The sequence below is a fragment of the Triticum urartu genome, chromosome 2 (genome assembly GCF_003073215.2).
Source record: "Triticum urartu cultivar G1812 chromosome 2, Tu2.1, whole genome shotgun sequence".
Taxonomy (NCBI): Eukaryota; Viridiplantae; Streptophyta; class Magnoliopsida; order Poales; family Poaceae; genus Triticum; species Triticum urartu.
Window position 1 is genome coordinate 114493643 of NC_053023.1, and position 8966 is coordinate 114502608.

The window sequence follows — 8966 nt, forward strand, 5'->3', positions numbered from 1 at the left end:
GTGGGAGCAATTAGCTAGAGTAGCTCCGTGCAGAGCATTGTTGACATAGAAATTTGCAAAATACGTACGGATCTGAATGTGGCAGACCCGTTGACTAAACTTCTCTCACAAGCAAAACATGATCACACCTTAGTACTCTTTGGGTGTTAATCACATAGCGATGTGAACTAGATTATTGACTCTAGTAAACCCTTTGGGTGTTGGTCACATGTCGATGTGAACTATGGGTGTTAATCACATGGTGATGTGAACTATTGGAACTAAATCACATGGCGATGTGAACTAGATTATTGACTCTAGTGCAAGTGGGAGACTGAAGGAAATATGCCCTAGAGGCAATAATAAAGTTATTATTTATTTCCTTATATCATGATAAATGTTTATTATTCATGCTAGAATTGTACTAACCGGAAACATAATACATGTGTGAATACATAGACAAACAGAGTGTCACTAGTATGCCTCTACTTGACTAGCTCGTTGATCAAAGATGGTCATGTTTCCTGACCATAGACATGAGTTGTCATTTGATTAACGGGATCACATCATTAGGAGAATGATGTGATTGACTTGACCCATTCCGTTGGCATAGCACTTGATCGTTTAGTTTGTTGCTATTGCTTTCTTCATGACTTATACATGTTCCTATGACTATGAGATTATGCAACTCCCGTTTACCGGAGGAACACTTTGTGTGCTACCAAACGTCACAACGTAACTGGGTGATTATAAAGGTGCTCTACAGGTGTCTCAGAAGGTACTTGTTGGGTTGGCGTATTTCGAGATTAGGGTTTGTCACTCCGATTGTCGGAGAGGTATCTCTGGGCCCTCTCAGTAATGCACATCACTCAAGCCTTGCAAGCATTGCAACTAATGAGTTAGTTGCAGGATGATGTATTATGGAACGAGTAAAGAGACTTGCCGGTAACGAGATTGAACTAGGTATTGAGATACCGACGATCAAATCTTGGGCAAGTAGCATATCGATGACAAAGAGAACAACGTATGTTGTTATGCGGTCTGACCGATAAAGATCTTCATAAAATATGTGGGAGCCAATATGAGCATCCAGGTTCCGCTATTGGTTATTGACAGGAGACGTGTCTCGGTCATGTCTACATTGTTCTCGAACCCGTAGGGTCCGCACGCTTAAGGTTTCGATAACAGTTATATTATGAGTTTATGAGTTTTGATGTACCGAAGGAGTTCGGGGTCCCGGATGAGATCGGGGACATGACGAGGAGTCTCGAAATGGTCGAGACGTAAAGATCGATATATTGGACGACTATATTCGGACATCGGAAAGGTTCCGAGTGATTCGGGTATTTTTCGGAGTACCGGAGAGTTACGGGAATTCGCCGGGGAGTATGTGGGCCTTATTGGGCCATACGGGAATAGAGGAGAGAGGCCAAAAGGAAGGAGGCGTGCGCCCCCCTCTGGTCTGAATTGGACAAGGGGTGCAACCCACTTTTCCTTGTTCCTCTCCCCCTCTTTCCTTCTCTCCTAGGAAATCCCTATTCGCCGCTTGCTGCGGCAAAATGTCGGGCTACCGCACAGGGCAGCGCAGCGAGCGACAAACCTGGGCCGGCCCACTTATATAATGCGTCCAACCGGTTTTGGGAACCTCCCTGAACCGGGTTTTTTTCTGTATCGCTTTTTTCTTGTTCTTTTTCGGCTTTCTATTGTTTTTCCATTTCTCTTTTTTCGTTTCTGTTTTTTTGTTTTTTGTTTCATTTTCTTTTTCAAGTTTACAAAATGTTTACGATTTTCATTTTTATTTATTTTCCTTTTCTTCTCATTTTTAAAAATAAATCAAAAAAATAATTTTTGTTCGTGTTTCCAAAAAATGTTCAGTTTTTGAAAAAATGTTCTCAAAATTAAAAATTGTTCTTGTTACACAAAAAGGTACAAAACTTTTGAAATTCATAAAATGTACCAGATTTCAATTTTGTGTTCACATATTAAAAAAATGTTCGCGCTTCCAAATTTGTTCGGCATTTTTCAAAATTGTTCTCCGTTTCAAAATATGTTCTCAAAATTCAAAAAATGTTCGTACTTTAAAAAATTGTTCGCGCCTCCAAGTTTGTTCAGGATTTTTCAAAAATGTTCTCTGTTTCAAAATTTGTTCTCAAGATTCAAAAAATGTTTCGAAAATTGAAGAAAATGTTCCAGCTTTCCTAATTTGTTCACAAATTCAATAATAGTTCATGTTTTTAATTTTGTTCACAAATTCAAAAAATGTTCTGGAAGTTCATAAAAGTAAACATTTTTATTTTTTGTTCACAAATTCAAGAAATGTTCCCCCTTTTCAAATTTGTTCACATCATCAAAATGTTCTTGTTTTACAAAATTTGTACGAAAATTCGAAAAATGTTTTTATCTTGAAGAAAGTATTCATAATTTTGAAAAATGGGCTGTAGTTTTTGGATTTTTTGCGAATTAATGTTTAACATTAGTCTCTCTCGTATACGTCTTTAACTGTCCGGCTGCTAAGTGAACATGAGATGGTCTTCGTCGCGGTGGTTAGCACGGCATGCCAATTGGTGCGAAGTCGCGTGTTCGAGTTACAGCGCTAGCGCGATTTTCTTTTTTGCGATTTTTTCATCTAGGGAAGGTGCCGTCAGGTGCCACTGTAAATGGGCCGGCCCACGCTAGCCGCTTCTGTGCGAAGCGCCGGCACTTTGCCGCAGCGAGCGGCCTATAGGAGCTCCCTCTCTCCTACTACAACAAGGGAATTGGCGCGCCCTCCTCCTAGGCCGGCCGCCTCCCTCCCTTGCTCCTTTATATACGGGGGCAGGGGGCACCCCATGGACACAACAATTGATCTCTTCATCTCTTAGTCGTGTGCGGTGCCCCCTTCCACCATAATCCACCTCGATCATATTGTAGCGGTGCTTAGGCGAAGCCCTACGACGGTAGAACATCATCATCGTCACCACGCCGTCGTGCTGACGGAACTCTCCCGTGAAGCTCTACTGGATTGGAGTTCGTGGGACGTCATCGAGCTGAACGTGTGCTAAACACGGAGGTGCCATGCGTTTGGTACTTGGATCGATCGGATCGTGAAGACGTACGACTACATCAACCGCGTTGTGCTAACGCTTCCGCTTTCGGTCTACGAGGGTACATGGACAACACTCTCCCCTCTCGTTGCTATGCATCACCATGATCTTGCGTGTGCGTAGGAAATTTTTGAAATTACTATGTTCCCCAACACGTCAGGGGGGCCACGAGGCAAGGGGGCGCTCCCCCCACCCTCGTGGACAGGTGGAGCCCCCCCTGACGTGGATTCTTCTTCAAGTATCTTATATATATTCCAACATAATTATCCGTTGATTTTCATGTCATTCCGAGAACTTTTATTTCTGCACAAAAATAACACCATGGCAATCTGCTGAAAACAACGTCAGTCCGGGTTAGTTCCATCCAAATCATGCAAGTTAGAGTCCAAAACAAGGGCAAAAGTGTTTGGAAAAGTAGATACGACGGAGACGTATCAACTCACCCAAGCTTAAACCTTTGCTTGTCCTCAAGCAATTCAGTTGATAAACTGAAAGTGATAAAGAAAAACTTTTACAAACTCTGTTTGCTCTTGTTGTTGTAAATATATAAAGCCAGCATTCAAGTTTTCAGCAAAGATTATGAACTAGCCATATTCACAATAACATTTAGGTCTCATGTTATCTCATATCAATGACATAATCAACTAGCAAGCAATAATAATAAATCTCGGATGACAACACTTTCTCAAAACAATCAAGATATGATATGACAAGATGGTATCTCGCTAGCCCTTTCTGAGACCGCGAAACAAAAATGCAGAGCACCTTTAGAGATCAAGGACTGACTAGATATTGTAATTCATGGTAAAAGAGATCCAGTCAAGTCATACTCAACGTAAACTAACAGTAATGGATGCAAATGACAGTGGTGCTCTCCAACTGGTGCTTTTTAATGAGAGGATGATGACTCAACATAAAAATAAATAGATAGGCCCTTCACAGAGGGAAGCATGGATTTGTAGAGGTGCCAGAGCTCGGTTTCGAAATAGATATGAATAATATTTTGAGCGGTATACTTTCATTGTCAACATAACAATCGAGAGATCTCGATATCTTCCATGCTACACACATTATAGGCTGTTCCCAAAAAGAATGGTAAAGTTTATACTCCCCCTCCACCAACAAGCATCTATCCGTGGCTTGCTCGAAACAACGAGTGCCTCCAACTAACAAGAGTCCCGGGGGAGTTTTGTTTAAAGTTATTTGGATTTGAATTGCATAAAGCATGGGACTGGGCATCCCGGTGACCAGCCATTTTCTCGTGAGTGAGGAGCGGAGTCCACTCCTCTTGAGAATAACCCGCCTAGCATGGAAGATACAGACAACCCTAGTTGATACATGAGCTGTTTGAGCATACAAAACAGAATGTTTATTTGAAGGTTTAGAGTTTGGCACATACAAATTTACTTGGAACAACAGGTAGATACCGTGTATAGGTAGGTATGGTGGACTTGTATGGAATAACTTTGGGGTTTATGGAGTTGGATGCATAAGCAGTATTCCCTCTTAGTACAAGTGAAGACTAGAAAAAGACTGGGAAGCGACCAGCTAGAGAGCGACAACAGTCATGAACATGCATTAAAATTAATCAGCACCGAATGCAAGCATGAGTAGGATACAATGCACCATGAACATAAATATCGTGGAGGCTATGTTGATTTTATTTCAACTACATGCGTGAACATGTGCCAAGTCAAGCCACTCGAATCGTTCAAAAGAGGATACCACCCTATCATACCACATCACAACCATTTTAATAGCATGTTGGCACGCAATGTAAACCATTATAAGCTCCTAGCTAATTAAGCATGGCATAAGCAACTATAATCTCTAATTTTCATTGCAAACATGTTTATTCATAATAGGCTGAATCAAGAACGATGAACTTATCATATTTACAAAAACAAGAGAGGTCGAGTTCATACCAGCTTTTCTCATCTCAATAAGTTCATCATATAATCATCATTATTGCCTTTCACTTGCACGACCGAATAATGTGGATAATAATAATAGTGCACGTGCATTGGACAAAGCTGGAATCTACACTCATTCATTTCAAGAGATAAGACAAAGTAATATGGGCTCTTTATTAGATCAACAATAATGCATATAAGAGCCACTCAACATTTTCATTATGGTCTTCTCCTCTCGACCCCCAAAGAACAAGAAAGAAATAAAACTATTTACACGACAAAAGCTCCCAACAAGCAAAAGAAGAACGAGAAATCTTTTTGGGTTTTCTTTTTGATTACTACTACTACAGGCATGGAAAGTAAACTAGCTAAAAGCTACAACTATTTTTTTGTTTTTCTTAAGGTTTATCAAACACACAAAAAGAAAGCATAAAAAGGAAAATAAACTAGCATGGATGATACATTGGAAAAGTATGAGCACCGACAACTAGCATGAGTGTGTGAACATGATTGTAATGTGGGTGAGAAATACACACTCCCCAAGGTTAGGCTTTTGGCCTAAGTTGGTCTATGGCCACGGCTGGCCTGGCGGATATCCAAAGTTGTAGTTGGGGTCGTACTGAGATGAAGCGGCTATTGCATCTTGGGCTGCAGCGTGGAGGCGAGGTGTCTCAGTCCTCCTCTCATACTCGTTCGCCTCCTCCCTGGTTATGAAATATCTCCCTTTTGCCTGAAAGTCAAAGAAAGTAGGAGCAGGGAGAGCGACGTGATAGGTGCATTGTCTGTCAAAGATTAGTCGGTACTGGAGAAACTGATCGTTCCTCTCAACAAACTGATGACGAACCATAGCCTCATAATCTAAATAAACAGGAGGCAACTCAATATCATACCCACGTATGGGTATATCAAGAAAATTAGCTAGACGGGTTGCATAAATTCCACCAAAGAAATCTCCATTAAATCTATTATTATGCAACCTACGTGCAACAATGGCTCCCAAATTATAATGTTCATCTCCTAATACAGCACTCCTGAGAACACTAAGGTCAGGGACACACATGTGACATGCTTCATCCTTACCATTTATGCACCTACCTATGAAGAGAGCAAAATAATGTATAGCAGGAAAATGAATGCTCCCTATGGTAGCTTGTGTTATATCTCTAGATTCCCCCACAATTATACTAGCAAGAAAATCTATAAACTCAGATTTGCGAGGCTCACTAGTGCTGCTTCATCATGGAAGTTTGCAAGCAGAATTAAAGTCCTCTAAGTCCATAGTATAAGAATTTTCATAAAGATCAAATAGGACAGTTTGAGAATTGTGTGATAATGAAAATTCAAACCTTCTCACAAAGGAATCAGTGAGATAGTGGTATTGGCGGCACTTATCTGCCTCGAAGCTCTCATGATCGGCATTATGCACATATGCGTTAAATTCTTCCTTGATTCCTGCTCGATCCATAAAGTCCTCTGACGGCCATTCACAAGCCCGCGCCTGAGCTTCCCTCGGTGGTTCATCGTCGGCATCGTGTATTGCGAGCCTGGTCCTTACTTCCTTGAAGGACCACCTTGGTACATTTTCCTAAACATATTTCTTCCTCTGAAAAATTTCTGAAATTTTAGTAACTTCAAAATAAAAGTGAACCAAACTCAACAAATTGCTAGCAACTACTCCTACAAGTGCCTAGAGACAATATCATGCATCAAAACTACTTTTGACCACATAAATTTGACATGCAAGCTCAAGAACAGGGTCACCTAAGCAGCAAAAATATGCAATGAATAAAGAACTAAAACAAAAACTAATTGGACCATTGGAGGAGTCACATACCAAAGAACAATCCCCCAAAGCAGTTTTGTGAATGGAGCTTCGAGCAAGGAGATCGAAAATGGCAGCAAGATGAGCTTGGACTCGGGTTTGAGCTGGCTAGTGATGTTTTTGGGAGGAAGAAGGAGTGTGTTGTAGCTGGAATAAGTGGACGGGAGTCACCGTGGGCCCACGAGGTAGGGGGCACGCCTAGGGGGGTAGGGCGCGCCCTCCACCCTCGTGGCCAGGTGCTTGCTCCCCCTGCTGTGTTCTCAGTGCCAGATATTCTCAAATATTTAAGAAAAATCATATTTAAATTTCAGGGCATTTGGAGAACTTTTATTTTCGGCGTATTTTTTATTGCATGGATAATTCTGAAAACAGACAGAAATTACTATTTTTGCTTTATTTAATATAAATAACATAAAACAGACAGAAATTACGATTTCTGCTTTATTTTTTCACTTCTTCCCCATGCACACTTTTAAATACTTCTCTATTATCTTCCCATGAAAGGCTCCCATTGTTATCTTTTGTTTTCTTTCTTCCAGTTTCTCCTGCTGTTGAAATAAATATAAACATCTCATTATAATAAGTATTAAATTAAAACATTTACTTTAACCACAAGTAGAAGTATACAATCACTTTCTTTGTAAGAAATCATTAATTTTCTAGAGGGCCTTGTAAATTTTCTTCATCTGCTTGTACACTATCAGCAGCCCGCACTGGGATGTTCAGGCTTCGAAGCCGTCTCAGTACCCTTGACATAAAATCTTTTCCACAAGAATGTTAAAATCATATGTTAATCAACAAGCTAATGACATGTAATGTGTCCATAGAAATGCATGTCAAGGTCACGCATTACACTGCATCATCTAATAAACAACTCAGATTTTGGCATTCGTAGAACAAGCACAACATATGATTTTTGTCCTCCCAAAGTTTCCAATTAGAATGGCATGAATCCTGGTACTTCTGTGCTTCCATGCAGAAAAAATTATAAAACACTAGAAACTCCACATATGTGTATTGTCATTGCTAATTAGGTTTTGTTGTTGCAGACTGCATCTCCTAATTTGTTGATTTTTGTTTTAATTCTACCAGAATTAGCATTTCACTGTTCACTTTACTTTGGTACATGAATATTAGCTATAGCCTCATTTCTGCTGTAGATAAGTGTTGAAAATACAAAAGGTACGTGTACTCATTACTGTTAATTTTTGTATAGACTTTGCACACGATATTAGGATGAGAAGTAAGATAAGCTTTCTACTGCCGGAGGTGGAGGAGCTGCCACAGGAGCTTTTCCTGCTTTGGAGCGAGTCAAGATAGCAAGTGAAACGAAGAAGCCATGTTGTGAGCATTGATCTGGAATGGCAGTGGTGCATAAAAACTTGAGAACTTGACTGGCAATAAATGACCAATGGAAAACTACAGACACCACAATTTCATGCACCGATAGTGCTTTTCTACGTCCAAATACTTAAGTGAAGTTCTATTTGTTACTGGATTAACTTAAGTTCTTAACAGCCCAAAGGAGGACAATGGAAATTCCTGGAGTCAGAGCAAAGCTACTGAAGCACATTGCAGTTTAGATCTTCAATGCCATTCGTGTGGAGATTGACGATATTAACTCAAGTTCTTAACAACTAAAAAGGAGTGTAAGTGCATCTAGTGCCCCTTAGTGATTTTGGTGTATTGAAGACTTAGGTTAAGGGACTAATGTGTTTGTGAGTGTACACATGTCCATAAGTCTATGAGGAGTTTGATATGTACAGAGAAAGTCGACCCCTAAAAATGAAGTTCTTCGACTGAAGACTTTGGATTTCTGAAGACTTTCTGAAGACTTTGAAAGTGAAGAAATTGGTGTGACCTTGAAGACCCAGTATTCATGTGAGGAACATCAAGCATGACGACTTTTGTTTTTATAGTTTCATTTTCTCTTTCTTGAGTCTTAGGAAACACCGTACTGTTAAAGGGGGTCGAGGAAATACTAAGGAAAAATTTCCATGTGATGCTCAACTCAAAATCCTACACCTACCAATCCCTTCGAGTGAAGTCGCTTCATTGGAAATCTCATACAGTTCAGTCATATTCTTCAGTTATAGAGACGAAGTTCTTCTGTTCTCTGAGGAATTTGTTCTGACTGAGGAGTTAGGAATTCGCCAGTGCGGATTGCCT